This window comes from Etheostoma spectabile, chromosome 1 (genome assembly GCF_008692095.1).
Source record: "Etheostoma spectabile isolate EspeVRDwgs_2016 chromosome 1, UIUC_Espe_1.0, whole genome shotgun sequence".
Classification (NCBI taxonomy): domain Eukaryota; kingdom Metazoa; phylum Chordata; class Actinopteri; order Perciformes; family Percidae; genus Etheostoma; species Etheostoma spectabile.
In genome coordinates this window covers 28,708,098-28,720,353 of record NC_045733.1, presented here as the reverse complement: position 1 = coordinate 28,720,353, position 12,256 = coordinate 28,708,098, and the positions used below count along the sequence as shown (strand labels likewise).

Below are 12,256 nucleotides of genomic sequence, written 5' to 3'. Positions count from 1 at the left end.
AAAGAACGTCATGGAGTGACCAAGGCTCTGTCAGCACATTCTAAGTTACACCAGCAGACAGACACATCCGGGCTAAACCAAGTGAGAAGGGGTCTGAAAATGAAAATTAAGTAAGTATTTTTGATTCCTTTTCAACAGTGTAGCCTTTCTACAAAAGCAGGTTATGTAAGACAGACTGTTCTCTGACAACGTTTTCAAGGGGAAAGAGATCTGACAATCAACACTTTGTTCAAAGCAATGTGAGACAATTTACAGTTCCCCAACGAGTTTTATCGGTTGTTATTTTTCACTGAAATATTCACATTCTTTTAACATGCAGGTGTAGGCAGTGTTGTATCTGTGAGATCAAAGTACATTATCTACTAAGCCCAGATGCAGTGCAGTCCTTCCCATTGTTTAGAGCGATCTCTTTTTTCCCCCTCAAGAACCACATGTACTGTGGGCCTACCTGTAATGCTTTGCCACAAGTGTAATGATTCAAGCTGTGACAGCCTGTATGAATAACAATGCTACATAGTTGTTATAACTTACATCCTTTTTGAAATGACAGTAAATTCTTCCACACTCAGCTACTATTGGAATCTGACTCCTGCTACCGCTTCACTCCTGTCCTGCCATCCACCGGACCAGACAACCACCACTGGACCTCACCACTAGCCAACTGTATTACTCTGACCTAGGAACCACTCCAGGCCAGGACCCACCAGACCTGCTCACTTCCCTGGAAACCTGGACTTCCTTTTCCACCTTCCGGAAACCCAGACTTGTACTTAAGTTTGTACACACTCTGGCTTTGTGTTATGTCTGCATTTGGGAACATAATCGCCATAATTCAGTATCATGGTGGCAGTTTTTAGCAATTGTATTTTACCAGGCTGTACTATTGGAGCATGTGCAGGCTTTTTATGTTTTTCTGTCAAGAGGTAAAGGATGACATAACTTAATATTGTGTTTTCGCAACATATGTAATTGACCTGTGAACGTTACGGTTACACATGCACACGTCTGAAGGTTTGATCTGACTAAATGCAAAGCAAATTTTTAGAGGGGCATGACTGTATAGAAAGTCAATAAGCCATATAGGATATGAACTGATGCAGATTTGTGGCACATATTGAGGTGAAGATGCATCCGCTTAAAACACTCCTAAGCTGTATGACTCTACTCCTTGAACACACATCATTTACATAGAGCTTTACATATTCTCACTGTTCACATCTGAAAGTAAAACTGCATATTCTATTATTCTTTGTCCCATGAACTGAAATAAAATCCAGCCATTTCAGCAGAGCCCTCTTCACTTCATAAAGTAACCAAAACCGAAAATTGCTTCACATCCATCCCTCTGCTGTGTTCCCGAACAGGCTGAGCCAGGCAAGTCGACAACAACAGATTTGCAGACAGAAACTGGACAGACAACCAGAGAAAGTGACGTGAGGATGGAGGTAGAAAAACGGAACTACTGTCAGTCTAAGAAAGGGACAGGCTGAGATTGGCATGCCATGTATCACAGTCTTCTGTGCCTGGATGTTTGCCAGAGGACTAATTATTACACAAAGTATTATGCTTCTAAGGTGGGGGATGGCATGTAGATGACAATGCTTTTCACCTGCAAACTGTAAGTAATCATAACCTTTTTTAAATTGCTTTAAATTATGTGCAGTTTACTTAAATTTGTGTTTGTAATTGTACGTAAACGTACTTGTAACGCCAGCCTTTGCTGAATGGTTTTACAGTAGCTGTGGTTTAAATCAACCTGGCTGCAGATTACTGCAGGTCAAAACTAAAGCCAAACTCTAGTGAACTACTTTGGGGCAAATATAGCCAGGAGATATCAGACCATCATAGGAAGTGTCTACCAAGTACCACCCATCCAGTCACTATCCATATGGAGGTGCTATTATTTACAATAAACTAATACTTGGACAGACAGGTGATATTACACTGCCGCTCAAAAATAATCAAACTACATGTCTGTGTCAGCTGTTAAAAAAAGTTAGTGCTGACAATGGGGAAAGTCACTTCCTTTTTCATTTACCCAGACACCTGTCTACCAAGGTGTGCATGAGATGCAGTTTTTCACCAAAACATTGTTCCACAAATTGGTGTCTCGCTTTGCCAGACCCTCCTCCAAAGCGTGCTGGAAGAGGGTTGGGCTACTCCACATACAGTAGCATTCGGGGACGGGTGAAAAACATGCTCTGGTTCATTGGCGTTTCTTTTAACCAATCACAATTGTCTTGGACGGTGGTAAGACCCAGGAAAAGCCCAACAATATATTCAAATTAACTTTCTTATCTTCTCTCATTGGATTTCTAATTTTTGAAAGTTTCACAAATATTCATTGAAATTAGTAATAAATCTGCCCACTCGTGAACATTGTTACCACAGGTTCTTAACCGATAGTTAAGAACCTGTACAAATCTGACTGCATTTTCTTAAACAAAGGGAAATACAAAGCAGTTTGCTGTTTGTCAAACCCAACAACTGCAAAAGTAGACAAGATGTAACTATTGTCCAGCTGATTTGTGCATGTAGCCTAGTAGTTTATCATCTGCGCATACTCAAACATCTTGCGAATGCACATGATGGATCATACAGGCAGCACAGATTGGGTACCGAGAGTTCTCTTTCTCCTCTCCCTGTGTATCCACAGCCACAACACACTGCCTCCTTGTGGTGAGACTGCTCTGAGTGACACTTTGTTGCGATGTGTGTGTAGCCTGTGTGTTTTGTTGTGACTTGCATGATATTTTGTAGTGAATCTTGCATGATATGCTGCAGCGAATTGTGTAGAAAAAAGTGTGTAGGCCTAGTGCATGTCCTGCCATCTAATTTTCTAATTTATTATTTTACTAATCTATCCAGCTATTTCAATTTGGATTCTTTTAAACTATTGTGAAATAAAATCAAACCAATTTTGTAAAATATATGTGCCCTGTTAATTGTCCCTGTTTGGGGAAAATCAATGTTGGTCACACAACACACTAAATAACATATTCAGGATCTAAAGGGTTCCTCCTGCCCCTCAACAGGAGGTGGCCTTGTTGAGTCTGAAGGTTTTCTGGGCTCCAGCACTACATCTACTTTTAGTGTAATTCTATTCACATGATTATTCTAAAGGCCAAGTACATGAAATTTAAATTAGGAAATTGGCCAAATGTGACCTCAATTATCATTTTTCTGTCTGCCTTCTTTTACAGGTTATGAAATACAGAGGGTTCACTTTCAGTTCACACTCTCTCTCTCATAATATATTTCACTGAGAAGCTGGATTGCGAAATTGAACTGGAGACATGCAGCAGAGATAAGATATTCCTCTGTCTCTTTTTGCACAGAGAGGCAAAGCAGAAGCCAGACTTTATTTTTCATAGCGGGAGAAGGAACACATTTATAGATTACACATCAGCTAAAATGTGCGGGTAATGTTATGTATGTCTGCGCTGCTTGCCAATCACTCTCACAGTTTAAAACATTTTTCAATTTTTTTAACACTTTAACAGATTCGTCTTAATTTTACGTAATCTGATAAATATTCACTCTTGGGATCCAGTGGAGTCAAACTGCCTTGGCGCATCACTTTGAAATTAGATTGCGGGAGTGTAACATCTGTCACTTTATTACCTGGAGATAGTGTAAAACATGTGCAGATCTGTGTTAAAGCAACAAGGCTCACTGACTTTGACTTAAGCGCAGAACCACAAGTTTACTTTCTAATCTCTGTACCGTTCCTGCATCATTAAAATCAGCAGTGATCGTCTCTGTATTATTTAGCATTTTTAATGACAGCAGGTCTGCTGCACTGACCTCATCTGCAATTAAGGAATATTACCACCTATCGTAGGTTATGCCAGACCGCCACTAATTATACATTGAAGCGATACTCGTTAAAGACCTGCTGATGGATGTCCGATTCTCTAATATGAATGTCTGCATTACATTGTGGGATTTTGGTTTTGAATGCGCCATGTGGCCCATATTGTAGGGTTCTGTCTCACAGCATACTGTAATATTTTACTTGTAATAAAAATAAAAAATATATAGAAATTAAGAAATTAATACCATGATAACATCTAAATAAAAGTTGATAAATCTAGTGTTATAGTTTTAAAAATATCAAACAAAGCAATAACATTAAAAGAAATATATACAAACCATGATAAGATCTCGTATTGATTAAAACAGCAGTTACAAGGCTAAAAATACCAATAATTGCAAAGTTGTATACAGCTTCTCTGCTGCAGCCCGACTTGAAGAAAGAATTGTGCTGTAAACACAAAAGATGCTTTCCATTGAAATGCATTAGTTTAAAAACAGTGATGCACCAAATCCAGGATTCGGCTTTGGATCCAGTCGAAAATGGGACTATTTGACGGGGTTCGGTTTCTGCCAAACTTTAGAGTCACTTCCACCGAACCAAACTCTGGTCAATGTAATTAGGCCGCTATTGATTACGGGAAGATGTTTACATCAACCTGATCTCACAGAATTCTGTGAAATGAACAATGCCCCTTAAGTTGAAATTTGTGGCAGTTTCACGGAATCGCAAAATATTCTGTGATAGGCCCACGGAAGAATTCCGTGAAATAAACACAGCCCCTTAAGTTAAGGAGAAGGTTGTGGGTAAGCTTACGGTTTTGTGACACGCAGGAAGAACGGTACGGTTGGGTTTAGGAAAAGAAGAAAGCGACTTTAGGAAACATTACGGGACACCATCCACGGTCTCCCGGGGGAAAGTCCCGTGTTTGACCTATCCACCATCCCAACCAACCTCATTATGTGGATTTTCGGCTTTCAGCGGCTGTGGCTCAGTGGTAGAGCGGTTGCCTGCCAATTGGAAGGTTGGTGGTTCGATCCCTGGCCCTGCAGCTCACGTTGAAGTGTCCTTGGGCAAGACACTGAACCCCGAGTTGCCCCTGGTGCTGCGCATCGGAGTGTGAATGTGTGTGAGTGTTTATCTGATGAGCAGGTGGCACCTTGTACGGCAGCCTCGGCCACAGTGTATGAATGTGTGTGAATGGTGAATGTATCCTGTACTATGTAAAAGCGCTTTGAGCAGTTGTTAAGACTAGAAAAGCGCTATATAAATACAGCACATTTACACTAATCGCTCCTAATGCTACGTCATCTTCTCATTGACTTTATATTGCCATTGTTTTCCGTGGGGGCCACACAGACTTTTCACACATTCCATGCCACCACCACATAATGCAGTGTTAACAGTTTGTGATAACTTCACAGATTTCTGTGAGACCAGGCTGGTTTACGTACAGTAGGTGGACAGTTCAATGCAGTAGGCTGTGAGAAAGTAAAAATGGAACTCGTGAGCAGAAAAAGTGTTGGCAGCACTCTCAGTCAAAAGAAGGCGATTTGAGTTGAGCTACATGTTCAATTTGTCTTGTGGTGGCAAGGCCCCTAAACAATACGCAACATTGCTGCTGTATTGCCGCAAGAACACGAGTTGTGCATGAAGAAATCTAAAGACAGAAGCCAAAATGCAGCAACTTCAGGTACGGCAAAGGAAGGACAGTCACAGCTAAAATCTAATGTTGACCAGACAACCATTACCAGCTTTGCTACCACTACAGGATTTGGTAATCGGTTTGGTCAGAATCTTAACTTGTGGATTCAGTATTTGTCCGAAACCAAAAATCTGGATTCGGTGCATCTCTGCACAATGACGTGCTGACCGTCATGAAAAAAAATGAGAAACGTGTCCATTTCCACAAATCAATGGATTAAATTACGAACTGCCGTGAGAATCAGCTGTTTCAAAATATGAAATAAATTTGCTTTACAGTAAATGTGCAATAACAGTTTTTTTTTTTTTAAATGCTGCCATTCAATATGTGCAAGATCAATATTTATGCTGCTGTCAAAGTCCTTTCTTCATTGTCATATTTTTATGTTAAAGTAGCACTCTGTTGCAAGTTATTTTTTTTAATCTTTTGTTTTTAGAGCAGTATTTCTGAGTCAATGGAATGACATTTTCTTCCTATGTGAACTCTGTATGTACAGTTTAATGACACTAAAAGCTATTTATCTTTTCACACCTATTTCATAGGGAAAATAAAGAAGAAGAAGGTCTCAGTGATTTACACAATGACCTTTGGTGGGAAAGACAAACATACCTCCACAACACTGTATATACACTATATGGCAAAAGACTCCTGTCCCCACACATTTGTACATTTCAGAGAAGGGTTTGGGCATACAATGCTGTTTAGACAATAGCATGCCTCCATGATTGTGGCAACAGACTGGGGAAGGTCCTTCACTATTTAAAATATGAACCCACGCACAAAGCCAGATCCATAAAGAAAAAGTTCTCTGGTGTTCAATTATTAAGTAGCCGGCACAGAGCACTGACCTCAACCCCATCCCAACAACTTTGGGATGAACTAACTGCAACTGTGAGCCAGGCCTTATCACCTACTATCAGTGTTGGACCTCACTGATGCTCTTGTGGCTGAATGGAAGCAAATCCTGCAGCCAGGTAAAAAAAGAAAAACAAGAAAAGAAAAAGAACTTGTGGAATGCTTTTTCGAAAGAGAACATACTGTTAAAGCAGCAATAAACTTTTATTATAATGTCCACGGCTTTTGAAATAAATGATTGGGGGCAATTTTCAGATGTCTGCATAATTCAGGCAAGGAAGTGTTCTGTCAATGGCAAAACAATGGTAAACCTTTCCTCAAATGATAAAACACTTTGGCTCTGTGTCATGTGTTACAATTGCATATTTTGTATGAACATAGTTGTCAAATTCCGAGCAACTGTTTATGTGGTAATACATTATTGAATGTTGAATCTGAGGGAAAACTATAAAATTCTAGCCGACCCTTATCTCACTCAGTACGCTTCAAATCTTCTTTGAAGGCCTGGCAGAGCCCAGCGAGCTTCTTATTGACAGTCAGGGCAGCTGCGTCTGAGCACATTTCACCGGCAAGCTCAGCAATGCACAGATGGCATCAAATACACTGCTTAAAGTGATCATTCACTTTAATATTGCAGCTGCATGGCCACGGAAAGGCAGCGGCTCTCCTTTCTTTCTATCTTTTTCTGGACTCTTTACAGTTTCTCCATATCACCCAACAGACTTACAAAAACCTGCTCTGTATTGTCTACCAAGGGCAAAGAGCAGGAACACTCCACTGTCACCTGCAAATGAACAAAGGAGAGTAGACTTTAGGCAATTCTGTACGTTTTCAGACCACTATATGGTCAGCAGAAATAACAATGTACCATCCATGAGCTGTCATGCCCCTTTTAGAGTCTCACAATGGCTGTTTTCAAAGAAAAATCCCCCCAACACAGCAATTATTCCATCTTTTATTCTGCAGTCTTGGGAGGTTTCTGCTAGCATGGTGAAATAAATAATGACATCCTCGTCACTCAAACCTTTAGGAAAATGGATATATTATCTCAAAGTATAAAACTATTTTACTTTTGTCCTCACATCACTCCTTTTGTTAAGGGAAAAATGAAGTTTGCACTTTCTTATAATGAGAGAGGTATAGCTGTCCTATGAAGGTGTGATATCAGCAGGATTGGTTACTCTGAGATAATCCTCACTATAAAGTGATGATTCATCTGGATGTGGGGGCTTATAGAGGAGAAGGAAGGCTGGCGGTTCCCCACAGGATTTTGAACAAGATGTGAGAAGAGAAGCCAAACACACTGGCAATTTGACTTCACAGCTTTCTAATCACTCACTGTCTGCACCTGCAAACTCCAAATGAAAGAAAGCAATTGAACCAACAGATGAATCTAAAATGAAGTCCTTTGCAAAAGATCCGTTTCACACTCGTACACCCGGGGTATTATTAACATCCTATCTAGAAGGAAATTCACTCTGAGCTTCATATATGTTCCTGTTTCCATGTGTCAGCAATAGTAAAACTGTCTACCTATGATACCTGGTCAATTTGTCTGAAAAATACAGATTTTCATTGTGTGTATTTTGGCTTAATGGTTTCATCCTGCCTGAAAAATTAACACTGATGCCATGACAGTGACCTTCTTGACTTTTCTAATCCAGGAAAATCTGTTTCAATTACCCCATGACTTTTCTTAAATTGGTTCACTATTATCCAATCTAGTTTAAACGCTTGGCAATCATGGAGAAAAGCGAAGCAAGAATAAACAGTCTCCCTTGAACCACCAAGTTTGATCATCCATGTTATCTGGCCGTGTATATTATAATTAATGCATCATGTCTTAGGCCTTATTCTAAAAAGTTAAAGTTGCTCTAATCAATAGTTTGCCATTTGCCTGCATTAGCGTCTTTTAGCTCAGCTTCGATTCTCTCTCACTCAACAAATTATGCAACATTTCCTGCAGCAGGCAGCTGTTTTTTTAGCCAACAAAAGCCAAAGGCCTAATTTACACTTCCTGCCCAGCAGCAAACAGCAGACAGACAAAGTTAACAAGTAGCTGGTGAACAAAGTGGAGCATGTAAATCAAATACAGAATCACGTATTTCCATATCAACTTAGGCGACAAATATTGTGTCAATGGGTTTACAGCTTGTTACGGTGCTTTAAAAATTGTTAATGCAAATGTATTAGTTAAAGAAGTCCCGCACACACTGTCCATTAAGCTTTCGGTCACACAGACCTTCCTCAGGTGAATCTATGACCAAAACGTTGTGAAATAAAATATTTGCAAGGCGTAATTTACAGTGTGTGGACGTCTTTAACAAACATTGCTAGTATCCTTTGCCTTTTTCGACGCAACTGCCCCAGAGAAGAGGTGTGCAAAAGCACTTTTGAATCAAGGCAAATTTATAAAAAAAATTTAAAAAAAAAAAGTTTAGAGACAAAAACCTTAGCGCCACAAGCCTTGATTGGTTGTTTGTTGTTTACATGAATTTATTTGCCAAGCCCAGTAAGGTAAAGCACATTGAGTTCAGATTTTTCCCTGGCTATGGGGCGTTTTTCTATTATTTTTTATGTCATTCTGATGAGTAAGATCAAAAATGTATCATTGAATCTGTCATTTTTGTGCACTTTATCTGGCCTGGCAGTTGTCTGTTGCAGCTAAGAGATAATGTGCAGTTTTAATTATAGCTCAGGATATGAGAGTAGATTAAAACATCTATTCATTTTAATTTACACTTTAGGCTGATATATTAATAGTCTGAGTCTCTACTGATTGATGACTGTATCGTGCACCCACAAAGTTTGACTTCCCAATTTTCCCACAATTCTTTTTACATTGGGCTCAAAGTGAAAACATTTATCAGTGTCAGTACTACAGAGAATAGACGAACCTAATTAGAGGAGGGCAGTCATTATGTTATCAATTAATGAAATTTAAAGCCAATATTGCTGTCCTAAACTGTTGTTCTTCATCCCAACTCGTCCCTTTAACCCTTTCCTTACAAGCCACCCTCAGTCGTTTAAAAGCTATGGGTGTTTGATATATGTTTACCTGTCAATAAGCAGAACACGAGTAGTAGTGAGGTCACCAACCGATGACATAATTGAAGTGTCTGAAGAGAATATTGGGAAAACTTTTGTGCCATTACATCATAATTTCTTTGGGCTACCCTAAAGTTACTTCCTTTGATTAAGCTAAAAAAGCAGAGCATTTTCGGTTATGTAAAATTCTCTCAGACAAATCTGCTTAGTTAATAAACTTTGGAATGACATCAGTTCTTTAATTAATTTAAAGCTTCTTTCTTTTCTTTTCAGCTCTTTTGACAATTGTTTGATGCTTTTTTCCCAATATTTTTTTCAACACTTTGAACCCTTTTTTTGGTATTTTTGACACTCACTAATTCAAGTGCTGGTAAATTCTTTCAACCCATTGTCATTAATGGGTCTGTGTGATACTGAACAAAAATGTATGCACACCAAAACGTATGATATCCAACAAAATTAGGAGACCGCCGGCTGGTCACATGATGCCGGGTGGTCATGTGACGTCATCTGGCTACCAGCTCCATGATGCTGAGCGGCAGTTTGCGGCAGTTGCTAATTTAGTTGTTTAAGCTGCTACAGAGCTTCATGATGGCTACAGACCTTCGCTGCATCAATGGTAGTTGGTTGTACAGTTACCCGAAAATAGGTGAGCCAGGTGCAGAGCACCACAAGCTGCTGGTCGTTTCGGTGGACATTACAGTTAAAGTTAGTCCTCAAAATATGAGCGTTTTGCCACAACAAAAGTTAAGATCAGGCACCAAAAGGACTAGATGTTGTGGTTTGGACACGCCCAAGGAACACACATTTCCGGGATGAAAGGCTTTAGTTTTCCCCGGGAAGCAAATTGCACTTTCTGGCTAGAAAGTTCTGTATGTTAACACCCACCCATCCACCCCAACCTCCTCCCTTCTTATACAGCGGCCGTCAATGTAGTGAATACAGCAAAAGAAATGTGGAATGCTTATGAATCAACTCTTAACTTTTTGTAGCTTTTTGAACGGATGGTTCAAGAGAACAGGCTGATAATTTACAATTATGGCGTCGGAGACCAAGATAAAGGTCCCATAATGCAATACGAAATGTAAGTAAACAGAAAAACAACAGTGAATCGCGTTCTTCAACTGTCATTCAACTGTTATTCCATAGATATTTTTTAGAGTGTGTATCCCTCCCTGCATGGTGTCCTGGTATGTCAGGATAAAGGGGTGATCAGGTGCAGTGATTAGGGAACCAGGAGAAAAAGAGGCAGTTAATCGAGGACATCTGTAATGGTTAGAGAAGACCAGCCCTTCCTACTACCTTCCCTTGATTAACCTTTCATTCCCTTCAGTACTCATAAATGACCCCCCACCAATGGTTCAGCTGAGTCCAACAGTGCTGCTGACTGACTGGACTTTTACTGAATACTTTTCCAGGTCTAAAAGTTTTGAAAATAAAAAATCCAGTCATTTAAGTTTGTAGTTTCTCATGGCAATTGATCTTCTGAGATACAGATGGAGGGGGGACAGATTAGCTAAATAAATGCGTGCAGGAACATATCAAATGCTGAGGCTTCATGCGCCAGGGCTCACTGAATCAGTCAACTGCCATCTTCCAGCCTTATTTGTCAAAATGTGGTGTAATTTTCTATAAATGCAGAACAGTGTGATCTGTAATATTGTGTTGCGAAAAAAAATCTGCTTTCTTATCTCCCAAGTTCCCTGTTCTTCCTCCATCTCTTTATCCCTCTCCCCATCTCTTCTCTGGCCTGGTCACACATCGCCGCTGAGGCTGATAATAAGCGGCAGTCACACCACACGTCTGCTCTCCATCTAGATTCAGACGCCACAGTTGAAGAAGGATGACGAGAAGGAGGAGAGGAGGGTGTGTTAATAGGGGCAGAGGAAATTTAGGTCATGCTTGAAGCCATAATGATGGTGTAATGCACCAGCACAATCTCTGGTGCAGCGCTGAATAAATCATAGATGCAACACCCTTCACAGATAATAAGTAATGGCTCCTCTCGATGCCCCAAGACAGTGCCCAATATGAATCTGCACCCAACAAGTTAGATAAATGAATCTGACACCTGACACTGAATACCCCAAACCACACTCATACACACATTCTCACCTCTCAAACTACGGCAAATGACATTTCCCAACTACCTCCGAGGCACTCAAACAAAGATTGATCAGAGCAAAAGGTATCGAGCAGGAGATTATGGGACCAAGTTCCATGAGTTTCCATTACTGGCCTCCTAATCCTGTTATAAGGATATGCTATTAATGGACATGAGCAGTGAGAGCGGTGTGAATTGTGTGTGTGAGGGAGAGGTCATCCATCATGGACGGACCTCTGAGGAGGCGAGGGGACAGCAGGGAAGGTTAATGTCAGCCCGGATCTCGCACATCTATTCAGCATCCAAATCTCCGGTGACAACGCTGAGCGATTTAGCTACTTTCTTCTTTTGCTCTCGTCTGTGATACATGTGCCAGGGAAGCACAGGTCAGCCACCCGACACACTGCATAACAATATCATCTCACATGGCCCCACAGTCAGGCTTAAAATTGTCTCACATTGCCAGACCTTCCTCCACAGCGCCAAAGAGGAAGGTCTGATTGTTCCACACAGCATTCCATGATGGTAGAAATAAGGTGCTCAGGTTTATTGGCATTTCTTTAAATCAATCACAATCCTAAGCGCTGGACTGGCAACTGTGCCTCTTCAAAATAGCTTTGGTAAGGAACTTGTTTTGGTGGAATGTGTATGTTCGAAGGTTGTTTTAGTTGTAAAACAGAAAATTCTGATTGGATAGATGGTCTAGCTAGCTGTCTGGATTTACCTT

The 12,256-nt window shown here is 40.4% G+C and overlaps 1 long non-coding RNA gene across 1 annotated transcript in view; it reads right to left on the bottom strand.

The window, feature by feature from the left end:
- LOC116693781 (uncharacterized) overlaps positions 1-5,390 on the bottom strand; it is a 20,022-nt gene extending 14,632 nt beyond the window's left edge. The window contains exon 1 of the long non-coding RNA XR_004332985.1: positions 5,272-5,390. This is a non-coding gene — a long non-coding RNA (uncharacterized LOC116693781). The remainder of the gene's footprint in view (positions 1-5,271) is intronic.
- Positions 5,391-12,256: the final 6,866 nt, after the last annotated feature.